This window comes from Sus scrofa, chromosome 16, assembly GCF_000003025.6.
Source record: "Sus scrofa isolate TJ Tabasco breed Duroc chromosome 16, Sscrofa11.1, whole genome shotgun sequence".
Lineage (NCBI taxonomy): Eukaryota > Metazoa > Chordata > Mammalia > Artiodactyla > Suidae > Sus > Sus scrofa.
In genome coordinates, this window is record NC_010458.4 from 63,733,255 (window position 1) to 63,760,542 (window position 27,288).

General features: G+C 44.2%; 1 protein-coding gene, 1 long non-coding RNA gene and 1 pseudogene across 3 annotated transcripts in view; 1 reads left to right on the top strand and 2 right to left on the bottom strand.

Moving 5' to 3' along the window:
• Nucleotides 1-8,928, top strand: part of LOC106506544 — a 40,843-nt gene extending 31,915 nt beyond the window's left edge. Inside the window, exons 2-5 of the long non-coding RNA XR_002339712.1 lie at nucleotides 3,982-4,104; nucleotides 4,324-4,455; nucleotides 5,507-5,901; nucleotides 7,297-8,928. This is a non-coding gene — a long non-coding RNA (uncharacterized LOC106506544). The remainder of the gene's footprint in view (nucleotides 1-3,981; nucleotides 4,105-4,323; nucleotides 4,456-5,506; nucleotides 5,902-7,296) is intronic.
• The window catches only part of ADRA1B (adrenoceptor alpha 1B), a 460,716-nt gene that overhangs the window by 183,132 nt on the left and 250,296 nt on the right, over nucleotides 1-27,288 (bottom strand). The window lies entirely within an intron of this gene.
• Nucleotides 770-3,645, bottom strand: LOC106506543 (annotated as a pseudogene).

A 27,288-nucleotide genomic window follows, 5' to 3' on the forward strand; every position in this document is an offset into this window, starting at 1 on the left:
AATCCATTAGGGAGGTCTCCTGAGGCACTTGGGGTCTCACAGTTTCCCCCAGATCATGCTCTACTGGTGACTGCCTCCAAAACAGGGCAGCCTTAATTCCCTGGGACTATGCCAGCAAAGAGTTGGAGGAATGATTGAGATCATACTGCCCAGGTCAGGGAAACAGCACTGACCTGGGAGTTGGGAACACTGAGCTCTTTTTTTTTTTTTTTTTTTTGTCTTTTTTGCTAATTCTTGGGCCGCTCCTGCGGCATATGGAGGTTCCCAGGCTAGGGGTCCGATCGGAGCTGTAGCCACCGGCCTACACCAGAGCCACAGCAACTCGGGATCCGAGCCGCGTCTGCAACCTACACCACAGCTCACGGCAATGCCGGATCGTTAACCCACTGAGCAAGGGCAGGGATCGAACCCCCAACCTCATGGTTCCTAGTCGGATTCGTTAACCACTGCGCCACGACGGGAACTCCCAGGAACCCTGAGTTCTAATGACTGAGTAAGTAACCTTGGGTAAGCACCTGCTTCCTCTGGGCCTGAGATATCTATTCAAAATACCAGGCACTATTTTTTTTTTTTTTTTTGTCTTTTTAGGGTCACACTTGTGGAAGTTGCCAGGCTAGGGGTTGAATTGGAACTTCAGCCACAGGCCTACGCCATAGCCACAGCAATGCCAGGTCCGAGCCACGTCTGTGACCTACACTGCAGCTTGCAGCAATACAAAATACTTTAACCCACTGAGCCAGGCCAGGGATCAAACCTACCTCCTCATGGATACCTGTCAGGTTCATAATCCACTGAGCCACAACAGGAACTCTGCAGGCAGTAAGTATTTGTTGGCTGAGCACATGTTGAATGAGTAAGTCGCAGAGCACTTCCTATGTGCCAGGTACTATGCTGAGCTCTACTTTAGTGCTCCCACAGTTCCATGAGATTTCATAAGTGAGGAGCCTGGGCCTTAGAGAGGTTCAATCACCTTTCTAAGATCACACAGTTAGTGATGGGATTGACACCAGTTCTGTTGTCTTTCACCATCTGGGTTCTAAGCTTCCCTGTTCCCTGGCTTTAATAGTTCAACACTCCAAACTTTCCCACTGATGGGCTCACACTTTTATCTCTGCCTCTGATACTCCATCGGTGAGGGTGGACCTTGGTACAGCACAGGCAAGTGACATGAGGGAGACCCAGAACCCAGAACAGGGCTGCTGCATGGTTTCCCATCTTGGCCTGGGAAAGCCCATTTAGCAAGAAAGGAGCAATTATAAACTGCAATCAGAGGCACATGAATCAGAGTTTCTTTCCCTTTAAATACTTCGACTCACTTGTTATGTATTTGAGCTCTAATCTATACCTTTGTATTTCTGAAATGGATTTCGAAAGGGATGGTAGAAGTGGGCACATAGATGGAACCTTTTCTTTCTAGACGATTAGTTAGGATTGTTTACTGCTGGCTGATTTTACCCTTAGGTAATTCCAGGCCTCCTCCTTCTGGTCCTCTTCTTAATAATATCAATTCTGATCTCTTCTGCCAATATGTGGGCTGTCCCTATAATGAAGAGGAATTGCGTGGTGATGCAGAGGCAGCAACCATAGCGGTGTCATTTGAACATTAAAACCTGAAAGTTACTCAGATGTGATCCCTAGTATAGGATGTAGTTTTAGTGGGTGTAGGACCCTCATTGTTTCTTCCTTCATCATGGAATGGGGGAAAGGTACGAAGGACAGCGAGGAAAGGATAACTACTTGGGTCTGGCCTAAAGGACACCAAAAGCTCAGATCTGCAAAGGGAAGGTAAGCCAACTGGGAACTTGCCTTTTTCTTTTTTAAGTATTTAAAATATATTTTAAAGGAAACACTTTCTCATGATCTCTAAATAAAGATGATTTGCATGTTTAAATCTGAAACTGCTCCAGCATTAGGACTTCACTGCCTCCTGGTCCACAGGGTCTAGAAGCCACACAGTAATTCTCCAGTGATGGTGAGGCAGGCGTTACACATGGCTTCCTCTCGAAATAACTTCAGGGGCTTCTTATCACATGTTTAACCACTGTCAGTTTTGCATTCATAGAAGGAATATTCTTGTGAACTTGAGAATATTCTAGTTCTAATCCAAGCATCTTTATTGTAATCTTTTCTCCAAATGGACACCTTTTTGTACTTTTTATGATGGTAACAATGTGCAGTTTATGAAGGTGCTATGGATCCTGCCCTATTTTTTCATGGTCTTCAAGTCAAGGCCGAAATGCTTTAACTGGAATTTTTGACCTTGTAAATTTGTGATGAATCCAATCTGTGCAGATAAGACACTCCACATCTTATATAACTGTTTATAGTCTGCCTGCTGGCCGCTGACCTACTGAGTGCAAAATCCCTGCAGTGAATATGGTGATTATTCTCTTCAGAGGCCCCCAATGGAAGGCTAAGCAGAGAGAGGACCTTCCCTTCTTAATATTAACAATAATAATCAACCTTTGAGAGGTTGCTAAGATTGGTACTATCATCAACCCCATTTTCTATATATAAAAAACGAGGCTCAGTGAGGTTATATCATGTGTCCCAACTCACTCCTTGGAAAAATGGCCATCTTGGGATCCAGTCTCAAACTCTTACAACTAGGGCAGTTATACCCTTGATCTCTATATCTACAAATTCAGATTTGCAAAGTCACGTCATTTAAGGTCTCAGGACAGCTAATGGGCATCTTGGGGAAACAGCCCTGCCTAAACCATAGCTAGGGCTTATGCCGAACGACCACTGTCCTTAATAAAGACTTAAATGCACTTAATTCTCACAATGTTCCTAATGAAGTGGGTACTATTACCATTCCCATTTTATAGGTGAAGAAGCAGGTTTAGAAACAAGAAGTGACATCCTTGTGCCATCCCTTTAGTAAATGGTACAGCTGTGTTTTATTTTATTTTCACTATTCTACTTTCAAAATCAATGACTTGGAAATTTTTTTTTATCAGCTGGATATTTAAATTGGGGGCATTTTTATAAATCTAAAAGCAACGTTCTTTTTAGGAAGCATTTGCAATCTCCTCCTTTGTAGGAATATATTCTTTTGAGTAGGTCTTTCTTTAGCATCTTAAAGCTCTATCACCCTAATAATAATCATACATTTCCTGGCAGGTACACAGCTTTTTGCTAACTCTAATTCTCTTCCCTTCAGGGCTCAGATCATTCTGTCCTCAGATCCTATGAAGACTGGCAAATTCTGCATGGTTCAAACGGAGGTCTTTGCAGTGTCCTATGTCCATGTGTACCCTGGGCCTTTCCTTCTTTTGAGGAGCCTTCCCTCCACACCAACCCCTTCCTGACCCCCTACCACCTTGCTTCTCTGACTCTCACTCATGCCCTCCACCCCAAAAGTCCTAGTCTCCGTTCCTTCTCCTGTAAATAGCCTTTAATGGTGCACTGGAAAGAAGCTCCTGGTCCCTTAAAATCAGAGTCAGATTATGTTATTCTTGCTTGGGGATGTTCTCTCATTCCCCTCCAAAGGAGCCAAGAAATACAGAACAGAAAAATGGCTAAACATGTTGAGTGATTATGGATAAAAGGAAAAACCAGCACAATCATTTCCTGATATCCAAGGTAAAACCTCAACGGGATAAAAACAGCAGAGTGTGGAATTCTGGCTAATGGAGTTTTCTTTTCTTTTTTTTTTTTTTTTGCCATTTTTGGGGCCGCTCCCGCGGCATATGGAGATTCCCAGGCTAGGGTTCTAATCGGAGCTGTAGCCACCGGCCTACGCCAGAGCCACAGCAACGCGGGATCCGAGCCATGTCTGCGACCCACACCACAGCTCACGGCAACGCCGGATTGTTAACCCACTGAGCAGGGCCAGGGATTGAACCCACAACCTCATGGTTCCTAGTCGGATTCGTTAACCACTGCGCCACGACGGGAACTCCTTTTTTTTTTTTTTTTTTTTTTTTTTTTTGCTAATGGAGTTTACTGGACACTTCAGGATTAATCTTTCTACAGTTGACTTTCCTGCTTCTGGAAGAGTAGCATCCCAGACAAAATGACTCTGCTGATGAAGAATGCTACCCAGTTCTGACATCATTGCCCTGAGCAGCCATGGCTTCTACAGTTCCTCAGGCAGATGTAAGCCAGCAGTTTTCCTCTCCTTGTGAGATATGTTAGATCTAAAGAGTTTTGACTTCTCTCTTCATTCCTGGAATCTGCAGATTTTCCTGACTTCCAGCCACTACATTATGGTTAAAATTAAAAATGATATTTAGTCTGGTATTTTGAATGTTGAAGGGGCAGGGCTTCTTGCCTTGATTCACTCTGCTGTTTTGTTTTTGTTTTTGCCACACCCAGGACATGCAGAAAGGTCTGGACCAGGGATAGAACTCGAGCCATCGCAGTGACAGTTCTGACTCATTAACCACTAGGCCTCCAGGGAACACTGCACTCTGCCATCTTGACTGGAAGGTGGATCTGTGTCTCCAGGTACTCGGCCATTAGGGCATTACTAATGGGGGAGAGTGCTCTTATTTTTCAGGATTTGTCACTGAGGTGAGCAGGAAGGAGAAATCCCCTACTACTAATGTATTTTAGCCTTACCACAAACCAAAGACATAGGCATGTGCTATCCATAACTTGGAGCCTGGGGAAACTGAGATTCAAAGAGGTTCAGTAGGTTGTCCAAGGTCAGTGAGGAAATGGCTAAGAGAAGATTTGAATTTCGGATTCTCTGCCTTCAACACAGTTGCTTTTCCTACTAATGCCCGCTGGCTGGGATACAGTCCAAATCTGGGAAACAAATTCTTCCCATTTGTAGCAGTCCTTCTTCCCTTAGGCAGGAGACTTGAGCAAGGGTGGACCATTGGGAGCCTGGCAAAAATACATTCTTGGACACCTCATCCTCCTGGAAGGTCTAACTGCAGCAGGACGGTCATGGAATGGCTTAATCTAGTGCCTTCAGAAGCCCTTCCACCAGCCCCCCTCCCTCCCCAGCAAATAAACTTTCCTTTAGTAAGGTCAGCCTCGGAGCAATTTTCTCATAATCTTTGATGTGATTTCATTTCCCAAACCAGTGATGCCTGGCTATGCAGCTTGGCCAAATCTGGTAACATTTTTGAATTTAATTTACCTCCTTGTATATAGGCACTCGATTACTCACAGTAATATGCAGTGTCCCAAGCACATTCCTATTCCTATGGTTTTGTTTTGTTTCCAGGAAGTTAAATTAAAAGTTTAAAAGTTAATACTTTTTGAAAGCTCACAATTATTGAGCACTTAGGTGCCGGGAACCAAATTCGCTTATATTCGTGTTCTAGTTTATCCTCACAACATTTCTATAGAGTGGATCTTTCATTATTTCCATTTTCTGGACTAGGAAACTGAGATTAAGTAACTTATCGAATGTCATATACTCAGGAAGTTAAGGGGATGTCAATTAAGAGCTCAAATACACAACTTCTACCTTCTAATCTTTATTAGATTATAAAGTGCTCTTCCTATTTAAACAATTTTTTTTATTGTTTCCTATTTTTTTCAGGTGTCAAGAGACATGCCTAAATTCACACTACAGCAGAATAAGGAGTAGAACTAGCCTTGGGCTTAACTTTATGGATGGGGTATTTGTGACACAATCACATGGTCTCATAAAGATATGAAGACTCAGAAATATGATGACTCCATGAAGCAAACAGTGTTTGGATGACACCTCTAGGCACAGCCTCCTCTCCACCAAGGTGTGGAGACTGCCTGAAGTCTTTCCTTAAGCAGTTGGCCCTCCCAGTCTGATGCTCTCTATGTGAGCTTGCTGGCTCTGTGCCCATGCCCAGACCTGGGATTTATAGCCCGGGCTGCCCTCACACCCCTGGGGGCCCTCCCACAGTCTCCCAAGCTTGGACTGTGGCCTGAGGCCCAAGGACCTGGCTCTCCCAAAAGGTACTGCTCCCTGTTGGCAAGGTACCAACTGTGGGTGGGGTGGGCAAAGGCCAGGGCAGAGAGACGGCTTGATTCTGTGTCCTGACCTTGGTGTAGAGAGACACTGGGGGAGTCTGAATCCCAGTGACCAGCCCCAGAAACTTTCAGGGATTTTAGATTCCTGACTTGGCCCCGGATAACCCCCTGCTGGATAGGCTGATGTTTCTGTAGCCAAGAAGCTCAAGGATGACCCAGGTCCTCTCCCACGGAGACCTCCCTTCCCAAACCCCTTGGACGAACACACTGGGGCCCTCCACACAGGGACATGTCCTTCAGGCAGCGTGCCTCACTCATGGAGGTCAACCGAGGCTGGAATGACAGCTGGGGTAAAAAATACCCATCTTCCAAGGGTTGATGGTTTTGTTTTATGCTTCAACTCCCTCTCCTCCCCTACTTCCTCCAACTTCTTATCTCTTTTTTCTTCTCTCCCATCAGAGAGCCAGTACATTCTGGGTTCAAATACCAGTTCCACTTATAATCAGTCACGTGGCTGTTGGAAAAATACTTAACCTCTCTGTCTCCACTTTTTTTTTTAACCTGTAAAATAGGGATGATAAAATCTTTGCAGTTTCTAAGAATCAGAAAGAGAGTATGTTAAATGCTAAATATTTGACAAATGGCCATAATGGTAATAACTTAGTATTACTATTCTGTGGTGTGGGAAGGAAATGAGCTAAAAGGATTTCATTTTATCACCAAGTATACCTACCTGGTGTGTATGACATTACCAGCCAAGACTTTTAGGAATAAGCCCTACATCAAGGTTCAGAGGCTTTGAAGAATAGAAACATGGACATTACAGCTGTGGAAAACATGAGGATTAAATACATGTCACTCTGTGTATGTGAAGATTTCCGTGTCCCTTCAGGTCTCTCTAGGTCCCCAGATAGAAGTGCTGTTACCTGTCGCTGTACAATACACACACTCACAAACTACTCCCCTTTTGGGCCCTTCAATTCTGAAAAGAACAGAAAAATGAATTATAAATTCACTGCCCAAGCTCAAGAGAGAGCAAGGAATCCACCGTGATGATGGATGGGCTCAGTGTTCCTGTCAGCAGGAGGCCCTGTTGGCTGATGATGCTGGCCACAGAGACATGCTGGAGGTGCGCTGGCCCCATAGGGCAGTCCTTGGGGAAGAATGGTGTCAACAGTCTCTCGCAGGGATTTTACTGTCCCAGATTAGAGTCTAGCCCGCATTACACCAAGCCCTCTCTCCTCCAACCAAATGTCATGCTCTGGGAACAGATAACCAGATAATCAGATCTAAAACTGGGAGATCAGAAGGCTAGCTCGCGACTTGACAAGGTCAAGGAGGTGGGTACTAAAGCATCACTTTTTTTCTTTTCTTTTTAAGGCTGCACCTGTGCAGGAAACAACAAATATACCACATGTTCTAAAAGTTCAGGACTAATTGTTCAAGATTGGGAAGGAGGCACTAGAGTTTTAAAAAAAGAAAGAAGAGAGAGAGAAAGAAAACAAGCCTCTTATCTAAAAGTGAAATCCTTCCCCTGAAGAAGCACACATCTGGAATTCATTCTCTGCTGCAGCAAGCCACAAACTATCGCTCTACCAGGACCCTGTCCAGCCACCGCGCAGCGGTGACTGCATGCAGACTGTGCTTCGTGAGAGGCTGGTAGAGTTTTTCTCTGATAAATATTCTTGCACAAGTTAGTTTTCAAGCTACGGTTCATAAATATACAGTATTCCAGCAAAAAAGTACAGAATGTCCTCTTGGGGTTGACAAGCAAATAGTTTCATAAATAACCCTCTTGACACGTGCAAGATGTTAACATTTTTGAGGTTTTGGGTAGGGGCAGACAAGGATTTAATTGCTCGATTCAGTCTGGAGCCACTCTAGACTTGGACGTTACCTCTTGGGGGCCAATGGAAATGTTTTTCTTGGCCTCACAGAGTTCATGTTGCCTGTCAGCACTGAGGACAAAGTCCTCTCCTCAGAAAATTCTGGGTCAGTGGGCTGCACAGGTGAAGCAAGGGCGCCTGCTCTAAGGCATCAAATATAATGCAATTCCTTACACAGGAGGAGGGCTGGGCTATTGCAGAGGCACTGATTGCCCAGCTTGGAAAACAACACATCTGTGGAAAAAAGGAACAAGTTCCAAAGAAGCCTCTTAATTTGACAGTAATTAAAATTTTTTTTCCTTTTTTTTTTAAGGCTACACCTATGGTATATGGAAGTTCTTGGGCTCAGAGTCAAATTGGAGTCGCAGCTGCCAGCCTACACTACAGTCATAGCAAAGCCTTTTCTGAGCCATACCTGCGACCTGTGTAGCAGGTTATGGCAGTGTTGGATACTTAACCCACTGAACGAGGCCAGAGATTGAACCCACATTCTCAAGAACACTATGTTGTCAGTGAACCACAATGGGCACTTCCCTAAATTTTTAAACAGCAAATTTTGGGCAGATCCTGGACTGGGCCAGATCAAACACTGAGTCTAGTGGCATTTTATTATCAGAAGCATCACTGGATCTTAAAGCAGTTCATGGGACAGATTGAGGTCTGTCAAAATGTTTTTCTTCTTCTTCTTCTTTTTTTATTTATTATTTAAAAATCTAAAAAAAATTTATTTTTTAAATGATTTTTATTTTTTCCGCTGTGGTTGGTTTACAGTGTTCTGTCAATTTACTACTGTACAGCAAAGTGAAGACTGTATGTATAAAAATACTTTTCATACTGACCCTAACACGTTGCCAGGATTCCTACCGTTGAAGTCCATTGAGGTCCAACCAATTCATAAGCAGAATGTTTTCTGGGTTTAATAAATGAGGACATAACACTCCTGAGCATCTCAATATAACTTAAATGCGGCTTTATATTTTCCAACCCCTTTCACATCCACAACTGCAGTTGAACCCAAGAATACCCCTGTGAGACAAAAAGGGAAGACACCACAGTTCCTATTTTACAGAAGGAAATGCAGAAGCCAGGTGAAGGGGAGAAAATTGTCCAGGGATCCCAGATAATAAATGACAGAGCAAGGGTTCACATTTGGGCCCTTGGCCTCCTGAAGCTCTGTCAACAAACAGCTTGGTTTATCAGACATGCTAGGAAAGCAGAGAGCAGGACCAGAAGGAAATGAGCCCTAGGACAGGAAGATTGTCATCAGGGACAATGAGAGCACGGCTCTGAGCATGCTGGGGTCTCTGTTCTGATGGGAAGTCTAGAGTGCCTGACTTTCATGACACCTTAACCAGGCGTTGGGAAGATAACCAGTCACATCTGTAACCTTTCACTCCAACCCTGCGGCTGAAGCTGGTGACAGACAAAACATCACCATGATATTCTGAGGTGTGAGAAGGGCCTTTGCAGCTCTCAATTATACAGTATTGACAGACCGCAAGGCAGCCTGATGCTGTAGATGGTTCTGAATTTTCCGTGAAGATGGGAGCTTTCTAAATTTTTTTAAGCAGAGTAAGAAATCTCCCCATCCTCTCATTTAATAGGCATACTGTGTTTCTGTACATTGACCAAAAGGTCTAAATCAGTTTGTGATGAATATTAAGATAAAGATAATTGTAGTGATCACTGTCATGTGACAGCTGAGCCAGGCAGCAGTGTCTGAGTTAAACACTTGATACACGTACCCAACGTACTGAGTAGGCTGAACTCAAGGGAGGCACAGCTAATTTCTTTTGCCCTCTAAGCTGCACCCCCGGGTGCTCTGCAGACTCCTGCCCAGCCCCCCTTGATGACATCTGGGATAGTTCCATCTCCTGCTTTCTCGTTGGTTTAAGTTACAAAAACAAGTCCTATTTTGTTCGTTCACACTCAAATTCAGGTAATATGTGGGCCCCTCGAAGTGAGACCTAAACTTCAATCTCCCACCTTATTCAAAGTCCTCCTGACCCTTCCAATTCTAACCATAGGGATCTGCAATGGGGAATTACAGGGGTGCATAACCTCTCTTTCAACTTGTACTTAACTTCTTTCCTGTCCCTGTAACTAGATGGCTTTTTCAGAGTCAGGGTAGAGGTGGGGATTAGGGCAAAAGACCCCCTTACAAGGCTGATAGAACAAGTCGTCAGTGCCTTTTTTGACAGGTACCCACTTGGTGGCTCTCGTGCACACTTGTAGATTCTCAGAGGCTCTGGTTGTATGCTCAAGCTGATCTCTTACGACATTCTTAGCTCCTACCTGGTTGTCTGTGCTAGAACATCTAACTTCTGGGGTCCCATCATGGGGGCTCAGGCACTGTTGGCTTCTGCTAGCATCCCCTAGGCCCATGGGAAACCCATGCATATTTGTCTCGGAAATGGGCAGCTCGTTGGCCTATGAAGTCCTATCTCCTAGACCCAATGTGATATGTGGCTCCACCCAAACTTCTGCCTTCTATAAACCAGCCTCTTGTCATGAATGCCAGCAAAAGCATGCCAGGCTGTCCCAGGAGTCCTCCCACTGTTCTTGGCCTGTTTCCAGGAGAGCACTGGATTCTGTGATTCTGCACCTTTGTGAAGACATGGCCAGGTGTAAGTTACCTGCATCAGTTTCTTCCAGACATCTCCAAACTCTGTGGCTGCACTACCCACTCCAACACATTTGGGTTATGAAGGAACACTCTTGAGCTAGGGAAAGACATGTAACAAGATGCCTTTCTAGACTCCTCCAACACCTTCTGAACCTCTAGTCTTCTCTCCCATTGCTGGTTCCTGGGGTTACTGTTCCTGGTTCTGTGCTCCAATTTTTTAAATTAAATCAGTATGTCACCCCTGTTTAGCATATAGGTATATTTACTTTTTATTGTATCCCATGTGGGAGATTTTGGAGACAATAGGAATTTAATTATAATATCCCATCCATATATCTAAATCTTACAATAACACACACTAGCTAACTCCAATTATTCCCATTTTAAAGATGAGGAGACTGAGGCTCAGAAAGTTCAGTGTCTTGCCAAAAGATACACAGCACGGCAGTGGAAGAGTCTGGATTGTGTGTTAACTCTGGTCTATCCAACCCTAAAGCGAACGCTCTTAACCTGGGCCATGAAGACAGTGGGAAAGCCATTAGCCAAAGAGTCTGTAGACAGAGATAAAGATAGACATAGGAAGGACAGATTCTCAAATGTGTCCTGTTTGCTTTTTTTTTCAAGCAATTGTTTGTTAGTCCAAATAACAATATCCAAAAGCCTTGATTTCAGTTGTCTATAAGAAATGGTGGGGCAGGAGCAGCTGAGTTAATCTTGTAGAAACTCAATCACACTGGCCTTAATTGACAAGCACAAATGGCTGTGGCGATGGTGAGGGAGCCAAGTGCAAATAACAATGCCATTAGAGTTGACAGCACAAGTGTGATTAGAGAACATGCTAACCAGAGTTCCCTGTGTGATGTCAGTCCTCTCACCAGTCTCCTGCTTGTAGTCAAATTAGTCAAATAATTATACTCAACCTGTAAAGGCAGACTTTCCCTTTCAAAATGCATTCACATCTGAAATCGCCTTTTTTTAAATTTTTTTTTTATTTTTGCCTTTTCTAGGGCCGCTCCTGTGGCATATGGAGGTTCCCAGGCTAGGGGTTGAATCAGAGCTGTAGCCGCCAGCCTACGCCACAGCCACAGCAACACGGGATCCACACTGCATCTGCAACCTACACCACAGCTCATGGCAATACCGGATCCTTAACCCACTGAGCAAGGCCAGGGATCGAACCCGCAACCTCATGGTTCCTAGTCGGATTCGTTAACCACTGAGCCATGACGGGAACTCCTGAAATCGCTTTTAATGTGTCCCCTGCGACAGCAGTTGGAGCAGGGATTGCATTATTGGTCCTGTCGGCACATAAGAAAGCCGAGACTGGAGTTCCCGTCGTGGCTCAGTGGTTAACAAATCTGACTAGGAACCATGAGGTTATGGGTTCGATCCCTGGCCTTGCTCAGTGGGTTAAGGATCCGGCATTGCCATGAGCTGTGGTGTAGGTCGCAGACACGGCTCGGATCCCACATTGCTGTGGCTCTGGTGAAGGCCAGTGGCTGCAGCTCTGATTCGACCCCTAGCCTGGGAACCTCCATATGCTGCGGGAGCAGCCCAAGAAAATAGCAAACACATACACACACACACACAAAGCTGAGACCTGTGAAGAGGAAGGAACCCAGAGTGCCCCCAGGAGGTGAACGGCAGGGTAAGGACTGGAGATCCCATCCCCTCCCTCCGAGTCCTTCGCTCAAGTGACACTCTGCACCAGTGTATTCAGAGGCCTCAAGGAAAACACCTGTCTTAGGCTGCCTATGAAGCTGAGTTCCTGCCTGGCTGCCTCTGTGGGCACAGGGAGACTCTTTCCATCTGCCTGAGCCTTGCTTTTGCTCCATCTCCTTGTCTGCACTCTCACAGTATACATTCATTTCTGTGCATTCCCCCCCTGCCCTTTACAGGAGAAAACGGAAGACAAATCAAGTGGCCGAAAACAAGGGGACAAAATAGATCCTGTCCTTATAGGTCTAGGGGACCTGCCTCCCAAATTCCTTTCCTGTCTGTCCAAGGAAGTCCTGGGAGGAATAATCATTTCAGCAATGACTCCTGTTCGTTGAACACTTACTTTGTGTTAAGTATGGTGCCTGGTGTTTTACAAGCATTTTTCCCGTTCTTCCTTCAACTATGGGAAAAAGAGGGACTTCAGGTCCATAATGTCCGTTCTAAAACCCTTGTGTTTTAGAATTTTTTAGTTGTTAGAAATGTCAGCGGTACACCTGCTCTACATTGTCTAACCCTAGCAGGGTCTGCACCAGTGTTTATCACACCCGTTCGTATTTCTATGATGAAATACAGAAATAGTCACAAAGGCATAAAATAAAAGCTGAATAACACCCTCATGCCAATATGGGTCAGCTTTTGCTGCCATGTCATTGTATGCCAAACTGAGTAAAGAAACTTTTGGTTTTCAGAGCTCCTTGGATTGTGGAACCACAGATGATGGATTGTGGATCTGAAATATTACGCTCATTGTACAGATGTAGATACAGATATTCAGCGAGTTTCCACGATATGCCCAACCCCCTGAGCTTCTGAGTAGCAGAATCTGGATACCAACCCAGACCTCCTGATTCTAGAAGCTATTCCACCAACCACAAGGCTGCCATGGAAACGTCAGACACAAACATCTGCACCAACAAGCAGCTTTAACTTCCTTTCATCAAGGGCAGGGGCAGGAGAATCTTTGGAATCTCTCAATCCAGTTTTAAGAAGAATCTACCTTGTCTGGATATTGTTTGTTCTACAATCCTTGCTATTAAGGAATGAATGATGAACCAGCCACATTGGTATTACTGGGAGCTTGTTGGAAGTCCAAGATCTTAGGCCTCACCCAAGACCTTTGAATCAGAAATGCACGTTAACAAGCTCTGAGTGGTGTGTTGGCAGGGCCTAGATTGAGCAGCTTTGGCCTAAAGCTCTTTTCTTGCATGATCTCACATAATGTTTACAATGACCCCACCAGGTAGTGCTCTTGTCATCCACCTTGGACAGCTGAGGAAGGTGAGGTCCAGAGAGATTAATAATTTGTCCAAGGTCACACAACTAGGAGGTTCCAGATATGAACAGCGTTGGCCTGACTCCTGTTCATCACCACAGTGCCCTTTCTCTCGCAGACAGGAAGTGAAGCCCAGGACACAATCACGGGCATTGGAGAGGCCTGCTTCCTTGATTAGTAAGGACGGAGACGAAACTCAAATTGCCAGTTGGTGGTTTCAGGGAGCCTCTCCTCCATGTTCCCACCCAGCCTGTCTCAGCACCTATTTCTGACTACAATATTCAGCAGAGTTGTTTATACCTTTTCTCATTCTCTTCCTCCTGGACACATGGTATATCTTCATTTCAATACAAGCAGCGCCATGCAACTTGCACTGGCCAATGAAACATGAGTGAAAGTGCTCTGCATCATTTCCAAGCTGATGCATGTTTTTTTCTTTTGTCTTTCTAGGGTTGCACCCGCAGCATATGGAGGTTGCCAAGCTAGGGGTCTAATTGGAGCTGTAGCTGCCAGCCTACTCCAGAGCCACAGCAATGCGGGATCCGAGCCGCCTCTGCGACCAACACCACAGCTCGTGGCAATGCCAGATCTTTAACCCACTGAGCGACGCCAGGGATTGAACCCGCAACCTCAGGGTTCCTAGTCAGATTTGTTAACCACTGAGCCACAATGGCAACTCCCCAAGCTTATGCATTTAATTGTCAGTGCCAGACAGTGCAGCACACCCTCACCCCTTAGTGATCTTGGAAGCACATGGGGGGATGAAGCCTTTATCAGCTGGGCCCCTGATTGACTGCAAGGAGCAGAGCCACTCTATACCCTCAAGAGACAGATAGCAGGGATGAGAAACAAACCTCTGTGCTCTGAGATTTGATGGGTTGTTTGTTACTCTAGCATGATCCAGCCTATCCTGGCTGATTCTCTGACTCATCTCCCTCTGCTCTGGAGGGACTGATTTACACTGCAGGAGAGCCAGCCAGCAGCTCTGTGGGTGGGAAAAATGTACCTGCTTTTATGTACCCAAGCTAATAGCCTCTTTTTCTCTATTTCTTGGGAGAGTTTGTCTCCTTCTCCTCCTTTCTTTCTTGGTGCCAAATTTATTTCTGATTTGTTTTCCTTGTTGAACCTCTACAACTCCTTATTTTCCAAGGCTATTTTTAGTGGTTCCATTCTACCCTGAAGGAAATAGTTCACATCTTGGTGCCCAGGGCTTTTTTAGCTCCTTTTAATGGGAGAGGATAGTACATATCAACAATTCTTTTAGCCACCATGTCATTTCCCCAAGAGGCTCAGAGAACAAAATGTCTTCATCAAATGAGTTTTGGTTATTTGTCTCCAACTCCTCATTATCTATGATCCTCCTGGGTGCAAATGAGGAGATTTTAACTTTCCATTGCTTCCTCCCTTATGGAGATTAAGCTTATGTTCCTTTTACCTGGTGATTTCCCAGGCCTACTGAGTCAGTTTCTGGGAGTGGGGCTCAAAAATCTATGTCTTTTACAAGCTCCTTGAGAGATTTATCTACAGACAATTTGAGAACAGGTGTTTGGGAGGTTTGGGGTTGGCTATATATCCTACTTACTGAGACCCATATGTTTGTCGACACTCGTTCCTGCTCATCCAAAAGTCATCATTGATTAGAAATATAATTAAAAACAATGTTTCCCATGAATGTTTACAGCAACTTGATTCATAGTTGCCAAAGGTAGAGATTATCAAGATGTCCTTCAGCAGGTGAATCTATCAATACACTGTGATGCATCCAGACAATGGAATATTACTCAGAAGAATTACTCAAAAGATGAAGTATCAATTCATGAAAAGACATGGAGAAGCTTTAAAAATTTTTAAAAATAAAATACAGTTTATTTACAATGTTGCGTCAACTTCTGCTGTACAGCAAAGTGACCCAGTCATTCATACACACACACACACACACACACACATGCATTGCTTTTCTCATATTATCTTCCATCATGTTCTATAACAAGAGACTGAATATAGTTCCCTGTGCTATATGGTAGGACCTCATTGCTTATCCATTCTAAATGTAATAGTTTGTATCTACTAACCCCAAATTCCCAGTCAATTCTATTCCCTCGATGTGGAGAAACTTAAATGCATATTACAAGTGAAAGAAGCCAATCTGAAAAGGCTACTTACTGCATGATTCCAACTATATGACATCGTGGAAAAGGCAAACCTATGGAGACAGTAAAAGGATCGGTGGTGGTCAGGGGTCATGAGGGATGGAGGGATGAATAGGTGGCGGAGAGAGAATTTGAGGGAAGTGAGACTACTCTGCATGACACTGTAATGGTGGATACATACTGCTGTACATTTGTCAAAACCCAAAGAATGCACAACACCAAGAATGAATCCTAATGTAAATTATGGACTTTGATGATAGTGATAGGTCCATGCAGGTTCATCAGTGATGTTCTACTCTGGTGTGGGATGTTGTTAGTGCGGAGGTTATGCATAGGTAGGGGCTGGGGGTATATGGGAACTCTGTTTCACAGTTTAGCTTTGCTGTGAACTAAAAACTGTGCTAAAAAACAAAGTTTATTTAAAAAAAAAAACATTCTCTCTTATGCTGCTGCAGAAATTATGTGTCCCTGTGAGCAAGGCTGAAGGGAGAAGTTGAACACTCCACCACTTCTAGGGATTTGCCTTTCAAGATCTTCTATCTTGCCAGGAAAGCCAGTCAAGATAAAAGAAGCATCAGAGTGTAGCTGCAGTCTTGTGAGGAAGAGTTTAGGCCACAGACTAGGGAACAAGAATGAGCCAGGCCCTGCTTGCAGTAACTTGTGTCCTATTTCTTGCCCAGCAATTTGCAGCCAGGCTGTTACAATTTGCAGCCAGGGTATGATGGGGAAGACGTAGGTTTGTATCCTCTGTATTTCTTCTGTGGGGAGAGGCATGGTCATGATGGTGTACAGAGACTAGTAAGAAAGCTAGGAGAAATGAGGAGGCCAAAGGGCACCATGCTTGGAAGAAGCCTCTGGAGGAGAGAAATTCAAACAGACCAGGGGTGAGGAGTCAAGAAATATATATGGAATTCAGAAGGTAGGAGATCAGAAGCCAGGCAAATACACTGGGTAATGGATAGGAGGTAGGAGCATCTGACCAGTGGGAAAACCTTTTATCAACTTTCTTGCACGGGGCGGGGGCCACCCTGGAGATGGCCACCCTGCGGTCCAGAGGAGGCTGCCATAGTGAAGAACATGTAGGGTAACATGTTCAGAGTCAAGGATTCCACTGGCTCATCAATGCCACATATGACAACAAGTTTAAACAGTTTTTGCAAAGTCCTGCAGAATTCGAGGCTGAACTGAGGAGTTCCCTTCCACAGGAAGAAGAACCTGGTTAAGGGACGGTTAAGGAATGCTGTTTTATGCTTATTACCCAAAGAAATCCTTTCCTCTTAGCTCCAGTTCTATTTAAGTTAACTAGCCATCAAAACCTTTCCCTTTGATACAGCCTGTGAATATTTTAAGAGAACATCTGTTGACACTTAAAAATGAATAAAAACAAAAGGATCAGCTTAGTCGTGGATAACTGTGAAAATGTAACTGACAGCTGAGTTTTCATATCACTAAAGAAACTGAAATCTGCTGAACTCGTGTCCAGCAAACACTAATGGTAATAGCATTAACTGTTGTTGTAACAATAATAGCAATAATAAAAATATGTTCCTAACTGCTGAACCTCGGAGATTTCTGCCTGGGCAGCTCTGGCCTGGGGCCAATTATCTGGACTTTCCTGTGCTTTCTCCAGTTTTCTTTCCGCTGTGTAACAATCCACCTTTGGCACAGGATCTGTTATGATTTATACTACTGTGTGCAAAAATGTGATTGTCAATGTGGTGCCTGTTTTAGGGGAAATACTCTCTAAATCTTATTTTAATGGTGGAATGAAAGTTTAAATCTCCTGATGCTAAACTTTAAGGCTGAAGGGGGTTCGGGTTAGGGGTAGTATTTGGGTGGGTGCAGCCTGAGTGGTACTGGGGCTTGTTAGAGGTTCTCTTGCAGTCCCTGAAATCACACTTTACAAGTTAAAACTTTTGCAAGCAGTAAAGAATCACTAGAAGTCAAAACAAATGATTTTTCTTATTACAGGTGACTAAGAACAGATGATGACACCAGGGGAGGATCAGAGGGAACTGGAGGAGCGATGGCCAAAAGGCGAATTATTAATCATTTCCAAGTGCTAGGGTACGGCAGTTAAGAAACAGCTGTTCTCAATAGCCACCAAAGCCAGAAAAATAAGTATAATGACAGCAGAAGGAGGAAGTAAAGAAAGATATAGAACAATACTAACTACAGGAGCCGGTAGCAAATAGCATTCATTCATGCAGTCATTCTACAAGCATTTATTGAACACCTACTATGCAGCAGGAGCTGTGCTAGGTGTTGGGAATATAAAGAGAAAAGCCAAAGCCTACGCCCTCAAGTGTTCACAGAATCTTGAGATTGCTTGACTGCAAGCTCGTAAGGGCAGTTGCACAGAAGCCCAGTTACTACATCCCCAGCTATATGTCTCCCTCCTAGAAGATACCTCACAAATATTCTTGCATGAGTGGCTGAACAAACAATGAAACAGTAGGCAAGACAAGGAAGTCATCAGCTATCACAGATTTTTTTCTCCAGCCCGGGGCTGATGTATTTCTGCCTGGAGGCGGCAGGAGGGTGGCTGACAGAGGTCTGTGTTCAAACTGAAGCCTCCACTTATCCTTAGGCCTGATTCCTTGGAGTGCTGTTTTTGGAGAACCGTTGCTAGGTCCTTGGAGAAGGCCAAGTTTAACAAGTCAGACCTGAAACTTCACCAACCCTCCAAGCTGAGTTCATACAATTATATTTAATTGTGTGTTGTCACTAGTCATCTGCTGCTCCAAGAACACAGAACACTGCTTCCAAAGCAGATACCTTTTTTGGAGCTGCACTTCCCGAACCTTGGCGACTAGAATCAAAACGGCGCCTGGCAGGGTGACTGACAATCACACGTCGGCGAGTCACTCAACTCTGAGCAAGAACTGGAAGGTTTCCACCTTCCCTGCCTGCCTCTGTGGAAAGAGACGGTCGAGGCACGGTCACCAGAAAGTGGTCACGCACCGTGTGCATCTGGCTGGATGCCCACCAAGTAGGGGCAGCAGCTTTGTTTGTGAATCCAGCTTTCTCCTTTCTGTGCATCCTAAGCTGTTCCTGATTCCCTTGAAGCCCACACAAAGGCCTTTCTGCCCACAAGAGCTCCTCCCTGTTGCTTTGCCTTCCTTTTTTCTTCACATCTCAATAAACCCTTCTCATCTCATATTTATCAAATGTAATCACAAAGGGACCACTTAATTAACAGGCTGCCATTGTGTGGAAGAGACTTGGAAGCTTAAAGCCATTTAAGAAACCTCACACTGTTCCAGACGACAAAAACAGTAGGACGCGCCATCTGGGAGGGAGCTTCTGCCGAAACAGATGCCAGTGTTTCCATGATTAAGAACCTAATATTATAACATCATAGTATGGGGTGCCATTTGGTTAAGAGAGACAGCCTTGCGAGTGAGTGTTCTCAGGTCTCGCTTGCTTAGATGCAGCCAAATCATTCAGCACCAAAATATTTGCTCTGGCAAGGGGCTCTGGTTTATACTGCTCTGTATCTATTCCCTCACAGACCCTGTGCGTGGCTGAACACTTTGAAAGAGCTCAACTAAAACTCGCTGAGGCATTTGTTGGGTATGGCTGGCATAGGTGAAGGTATGGTCACTCTGCTATGAAGGTGACTGCAGGTAAATTAACAGTTTCATTGGTTTGTTTCAAGGCTAAGTGATTCTTGATATGAAGACCAGAAAATTGTTTCAGGAAAAAAAAGCCATCCTTCTTCCATCCTTAATTCTTATCTCCAACTACTTCATCCATTAACTTATTTATTGAGCACCTGCTATGCGCCGGGCATCCATTAACTTATTTATTGAGCACCTACTATGCGCTGGGCATCACACTGGGCTCCATACGAAGGTGAAAAAACAATCACAATATAGATACTGCCTGTGAGAACTGAAAAAGCTTATATGATCCCCTGAATCTGTAACTGCTAGTGTTTCCCCTACTTATATAAGAAACATCTATTCATCATGGAAAATTAAGAAAAAGCAGTTAAGCAAATTAAACAATAAGCATTATCCATAACCCTTAGAGATAAGCTTCTGAGAGCAAACTCTGTATCTTTCCTTCCAGCCCTTTTTTTTCCCCCTGCATTATGTTCTATGTAGGCAGTTCCTGTACTATTTTTCTTTTGGGCCATTCTCAGTCTCATTTCTTTATTGCTGATGGCTTGCCCTTAAGGGAAAAAGCCTCTTTAACTTCTTTATGGTTATCCAAGTCCTATTTTACTAACTTCTGGTGCAATCTTCTGGGAAGCCAATTTCATCCCCATTAGAAAGATCGGAGATTGTAGTGATTGTTGTTTGAATCTTCCACTTAACAAGCTGAGGACATAACTTCTTCAAGCGTTGGGTTTCTCTTCATGACATTGGCAGAGATCAGAACTTTGCAGAGTTATTGTTGAAGTGAAGTGAAGTCAGATGAATAAAGGATGAGGTCAATAAATGGCGCATCTCTGTTTCCTCTCTGGCTCTCTCCATATCCAGAGCACTTGGGGTGTTTCGTCCACAACTTTGCCCAGGTTATACACATTTCAACGATCGCCACTGTTCCTAGGATACACCTCCTAGTCGTTAGGGTAGTTACAAGGCCCTGCTGACCAGTCTCATGGTGTCCCAAGCTCCCTCCCCATTCTCCACCCCAGTCACCCTGACCTTCTTCCCCCGAGAGAGGTTTGTACACATTGGTCCCTCTGCAGGGAACACTCTTCCTTCCCATCTCTGTCTTGTAACCTACTTATCCTCCAGACCCTGGTTCAATGGTAACACCATTAAGAGTCTTGTCTGGGCTCTCCCAAATATAGCCATCCTCTTCTGCCTTTTCCTAGCACCACATACCTGTGCCTAGGTCTTATTTATTTATTTGGGACTTGTATTTGGTTAATATTTTCCCTTACTGAATCAGTCTCCATGTGGTTAGGACTCATGTCTGTTTTTGTTCTCCACTGCCTTTCTAATGCCTATCATAGCACCTGCCATGTAGTAAGTGCTCCATACATACCATTCAAGAGAAGTGATTGTCTTCCAGTCACCAGCACCAATGAATAGCAATCTCTTAAGGAGAGGGCTGTGTCTGCTGTGTTCACAGTGTCATTGTGAGCTACTTCATCCACACCCTAGACCCCCACATATATATTCAGGACCTAGAAGAATCATGCTATATTAGTCCTGGTCCTGTGAACATCTCCCTGGCCTTTCTAGAGGGTCCATAAAGAGCTGGATGAGGTCTATGCCATCCATGCTGCTTCCAAGATGGTTTCTATTGCTCTCTCATTTCCCTTTCAACAGAAAGTCTATTAACCGGGAACAGCCTAAATGCCTCCTCCTCCATGAAGCCTTCCATAGTGTCCCTTTCTCATCAGCATGACATTTGTTATGCCCTCTTTGGCACAAATAGAACTGATATGGCTCTGCTCCTGGTAAATGCAGCTGGCTGTGTGCTGGGTTGTTAGCTTGTTTGCCCTCTGGCTTAGTCCCAAAACCATAGCAAATTTTCCTTCCCCACCTGGCTCCTACCTCTGGTTACTCACTGCTCTTGCTCCTTTGCCCTCATTGTTGCAGGTACACTGAATGCTTTTCAGTTCTTCAAACACAGCACAATGGCTCACATTTCTGGACTTAGGCACTTGACATCCTCTCTGACTGAAACTCTCTTCCCACGTCATATCCACATGCCTGACTTCCAATTATCCTCCAAGCCTTGATAACAAGATTGTTTCCATCAGGAAAGCTTCCTTAATGCCTGGCTTAGCCTGGGTGTACCCTCTCTGTGTCATGTCCCTCTAGCACCTGATGGAGCCCTTCTCACACCTGTTCTCCTATCTTACCCACAGGTTGAGCTCCGCAAGGGTAGGAGCCAGTCAGGGTTACACTGGCACAGAGTGGGTGTTTAATAACTACTTGGTGGATGAACAGATGAATGAATTAAGGCTGCTATAGTCACCTTTTTAACCCTCACTCTGTCCTCTCTGTGCCACTATGCTCTGTACAAGAGTAGGGCTCAAACTCTCTTGAATTCATGGGGTGGAAAGGGATGGAATTGAGTTCCCCCATGTCAACACTTATGGAGATGACAAAGAAAGAGCATTCATGAGCTCTATTCTTCAAGGTCCATGCTCCTCCATCTCCTTGTCATCAGCCAAGGCCTGGGCACGGAGCAGGGGTTCCATAATTTGACTGAATATATTGAGAGACATGGTTGCATCAGCTCTGTCACATTACTGTGTAGCACAGGAACTGTGTCCAATTGTCTAATTTCTTGGGATGTAATGTGATGGGGATGATGATATGAGAAAAAGAATGTGTATATATGTGTGTGTGTGTGTGTGTGTGTGTGTGTGTGTGTGTATGACTATCACTTTGCTGTACAGCAGAAATTGGCACAACATTGTAAATCAATTATACTTTAACAGAAAAAATTAACACACAAAAAATTCATGATTTTACAAATTACTTTACTGAATAAACCGAGAGACCTGGTTGTACCAGCTGTATCACCTCTGCTAAGTCCCTTTTTCTCTCTGGCCTTAGAATCTGGATCTGCCAAGGAGAGATAATCACATCTCTTTGCTTAATGGCTGTTCTGAGGGTTAAGTGAATTAAGATCAGTAGAGCGCTTAGGCACCCCAAGTGTGGGCTACCAACCATTTGCCACCAGCCGCTCCAGGTTATTTATCCCAAAAGGGCTGGCTCTGAGCTCAAAGCGGTGGAACCCAGGCTGCGGACAGGCTGATGGGTGGAAGCTGGGGTCTCCTGGGCTTCCGCCTGACTCCCACGCCACGACGGTCCAGGTCAGTGTGTTTTAGAGACACACCTGGCTGCAGGCGCTGCTGCCGCCCACCAACCCCCACCCCTATGCTGCCAGCACTGGTGGAAGTTTCCGCGGTGAGTCACAGCCCTTTTTTTAGCAGCGGCGCTAGATGTGCGTTATAACTCACCGAGGACCCAGAGAGCCTAGCCGCGCCGCCGCCGCCGCGGCCGCCGCCGCCGCCAACGTCGCCAACGTCAGCGCAGAAGATCGGCTGGGTCGCAGCAGGGTGGGGGCAGGCGACCCCATCCCCGCCCTGCTGCACTGTCCTGCGGGTCAAAGCACCACTGCTCTCCCCCCAGGTCCTCGGTGCTGTAGGGCAGCTGGGTAGCTTAACAAGTATGCTAACCCCTTGGGGAGCGCCCTGGCAGGGTCTGTATGCATTACTTGGAGACCCTGAACTGAAGAAGAGAGGGCGGTGGTGATGGATGGGGAGAAAACATCCTTCTGTCTGTCTGTTATCCATCCATCCATCCATCTATCCAGTCACCTGCCCAATCACCAGCCTTCCCATCCATCCTGGCCTTCTCTACACACTAAGACATTGAGACTCTTCCTCCCATCCACCCACCCACCCAAATACCCATTCCATCATTCATCTACCACTCAACCACCTGCCTTCCCATCCAGGATTTGATACACCAAGTCACCTAAGGTCCTCCCTCCCCGTATCCACCCACCAGAAATACACTCATTTATTTAACACCCGCCCATCTATTTGTCTTTGTCCATCTTTCCATCCACCTATTATTCATCTACCTAGCTGTTCATTCGAATTACCATGCACTACACTGGATGCTCAGAATACAAAGATGATTAGGACAGCATCTCCACTTCTGCAGAACTCAGAATCAGCATTAGTTTAATGTGTCTGAGGCGAAAAATCTTTACCCTTATTATTCTCAGAATTATAGAAATATGTGTACTAAAATCTTATCACAGTAAAATGCTAATAGTAATAATAGTAGTAGTAGCTAATATTTATTGAGCATGATCTGACAAGCATGCTTTTCAGAGGCAGTATCTCATTGGATCCTCACACCAACCCTGGTGGCAGGTACTATTTTTATACCCAATTTTTAGATGAAAGAAACAGGCTCATGGAAGAAACTCCTGTGGCTACATAACTGTTCAATGTCCAAACGGATTTAGAAACCAAACTCTGACTCTGAAACTAGTACTTCTAGTCACTTTACTGGAATTTGTTATTTGGGAGAGGTAACACATTAAAAGAAGTTAAGTTGGATCAGCCTCAGCTGTCTTTTCTGTAGAAGTATTTCCAGAGATTGTATGTATGTTCAGTCTAGCATACATTTGCAAGGACTAATATATCTGATAAACTTGTAACCAGCCAAGATTAGAGAATAAGAGTGGGATCCAGAGGAAATGAGACATAGCTATTATTATCATCCATGCTCTTTATAGAATAATTAGAAGTAATTTAAAAAATCTTTGTGATTTTATTATCTTGAAATAACAGTTGCTATCATTTGGTTTGTGTTCCTTAAAATGTTTACTATCCATATACATGAATGTATGTGTATATATTTTTTCTTTGCAAAAATTGGATATTTATACACCTTTTTAAAAATGTAGTATGCCATGGACATCTTTCCATGAACTTCCTATAATTTTAAGAAATCTATAAAGAGAAAATAAGCTGCCTTCTTTTTCTTTTTACTTCTTTTGTTTTATTTTATTTTTTTTCTTTTCTTACAGGACTACTCCATTATGTTAATTTTTTTTTTTTTTTGTCTTTTTGTCCTTTTGTCTTTTTGTTGTTGTTGTTGTTGCTATTTCTTGGGCCGCTCCCGCGGCATATGGAGGTTCCCAGGCTAGGGGTTGAATCGGAGCTGTAGCCACCGGCCTACGCCAGAGCCACAGCAACGCAGGATCCGAGCCGTGTCTGCAACCTACACCACAGCTCACGGCAACGCCGGATCGTTAACCCACTGAGCAAGGCCAGGGATCGAACCCGCAACCTCATGGTTCCTAGTCGGATTCGTTAACCACTGCGCCACGACGGGAACTCCATTAATTTTTTGTTGTTATTCCCCAATGCAATTTTTTTTCCTACTGTACAGCATGGTGACCCAGTTACACATACATGTATACATTCTTTTTTCTCCTATTATCATGCTCCATCATAAGTGACTAGATATAGTTCTCAGTGCTACACAGCAGGATTTCATTGCTAATACATTCCAAAAGCAATAGTTTGCATCTATTAACCCCATAAGATACCTTTTTGATTGCTGTTTCTCTTTTGCTTATTTTCCTTCTCCCCTCCTCTTTTTGCTTCTTCCCTTCCTTCCCCTTTATGGTGCTTAGAAGTCCCAGTTGTAGGCAACAGAACTAGTAAATTTAAATAGAGTTTTATTAATAAATAGATCAATGTTTATTACTGTTTTTGTTGTTAGGAAGTTATTAAATAGCTCATATAATTGTTGGGTGGGCTGAATTGACAGATTTAAGGGCAAGCTTCCAGGAGGACCACTCTGCAAATGACAGGACAGAACTAGGTCTCCACCTGAGCTGCAAAATGAGAAACTGCCACCATGGACATGACCCTAGAAGCATGCCACCTTTCTACCATTCACTGGCAAAATGTATGTCTCTCACTCTGTCCTCTCTCCTACATTCAATCCCAGATCAAAGTCTTGTGTATATACATCTAATGGGCAGAACTTACACCACATCTAAACTCTAGGTGAAAGGAAGTCTGAAAGCAGAGTTTAGCTTTCCAGATTCTGCACAGTAGAGTGGGGTTAAAGAGAACATCAAGTGAGCTATGAGTTCTTTTACTAAAAGAGTTAGCAGGGTTCATTTTGTTGAGCACCTTCATTTTACCAATCAGGAAACAGACCTATAGGTGGGCCTTCTGCACAAGTTCATGTTAAAGGACAATTTTAGAACGCAGGGTTGAAGCAGGACCACATGGTGGGACCTTGAGGACACTGGGGATGTGTCATGTCCTGTGCCCACATTGAAGACTTACCATGATGGATCTACCCTGTATTCCCTTTGTCACTATTTCACCTAGAAATTCATCCTTAAAAACCCCAGGGTTGACAGAATCAGAGGAGCTCCTATGGTAGATGATTATCATAATTGTTACTGACATTCTCTTTTCCCATCTTCTTTGTTTCTTTGCTGGGATAATATCATGGCGTGTCCATCTGTATGACAACCCCACAAGGTTGGTACTACTTTCACTATTTTGGAAATGAGGAAATTGAGGCTTGGGAAGGTGATTTAATTCCTGCAGGATAAAACCACCAATAAGCAGCTGAGTTGAGAGTAAAGCCCAGCTGTGCTAACAGCTGATATTCATGAAACTCTGCTCTTGCTAAACACATTTATCTGGCAGGCTCATTCCTAATTCCTGTCTTTGTGCATGCTCTTCCTTGTTGTTGTACAAACTATTCCTTATATCTAGATTGGAAAGCTATCCTCCTTCTCTTTGAGGTTGAGGGGTGGGAGGAGGTTTTATTGTGATTGATAAACAAAAGCAGCTGTAAGTTTCACCTGCCAACTCAACCATAGTAAAATGGAAAAAATTTCATAGTTGCTTTGCTAAAATTTATTTGTAATATATTTACAGAGGGTCTCCTATGTGCCAGCTACCATGTTAGGCACTGAAATACAAAGTTGAAGATGAATTTGACATAGACCATAATCTCCTGGACTGAGTATGCTAGAAGGAAAGACAGACAGTAACCAGACAGCTGCAACAGAGTAAGACACCTGCTGAGCTATGACAGTAATACACTGAGCTTGGCATGAGAACACAGAGGAAGGGTATATAACCCAGTCTGGAGGTCAGGTGTCTTAGGCATTTTTAATCAAGTTTCCTAGTCAGATTCATTTCTGCTGTGCAACGATGGGAACTCCGATATTTTTAATCAAAATAATTCTGCATAACAAATCACCGTAAAACTCAGTGGCTTAAACAAGCCTTCATTTAGCTCATGGGTCTTTGGGTTAGTTGGTTGGTTCTTCTGGTCTTGGTTCGGATCACTCAAATATCCATGGTCGCTGCAGATCAGTTAGTGAGTCTAGATGATCTTGGCTGGGCTCCCTCACATATTTGGGCATAGAATGGTTGTTGGCTGGTCAGTGACAGCCTTGGCTGGGAGCTGCTCTGCTCTAATTCAGCTTTGTTCCACATACCTCATCCTTTAATAGGCTAGTCCAGGCAGGTACTCATGGTGAAAGCAGAGCAAAAACAAGGTGCAAGTGCTTTGTAAGCATCTCTTTGTGGGACAACTGTTAAAACCTCATTGACACTGGCCAAAGAAAGCCATATGACCTTACTCATCAAGATATGGGGAAGTAGAGCATGCCTCTGGTTTTTTTTTTTGTTGTTGTTGTTTGTTTGTTTGTTTGTTTTTGGCTTTGCCTGAGATCTGCAGAACTTCCCAGCTCAGGGATCAAATCTGCACCACAGCAATGACTTGAGCTGCTGCAGTGACAACGCCGGATCTTTAACTCACTGCATCACAAGGTAACCCCAGTAGATTCCACCTCTTAACTGGAGGAGCTATTAAGCCATCTTGCAGAAGCTAAGAATACAGTGAGAGGGTGGGTAAAGAATTCAGGGTAGTTTTGCCATCTATCATATCAGGGAAGACTTTCTAGAGGAGGTGCTGACCGAGCTAGTTTTTAAGAATGAATTGTGAGGTGAAATAGTTTCAGGGGTGGGAGGAAAGGGAATGCAGGGTAGATGTGACAGCATGTTCAAATGTCCAAATATCTTATGGGGGAATTGCTAGTGGTTATTGTGATCAAAGGCTAAGAGAGCAAGAGGTGGGTAGCAGGAGATAAGGCTATAAAGGGAGGCAGAGGCCAGACCATGAGGGACCTTATGTTAAGGAGCCTGGATCTTATCCTGGTAGTGGTGGTGGA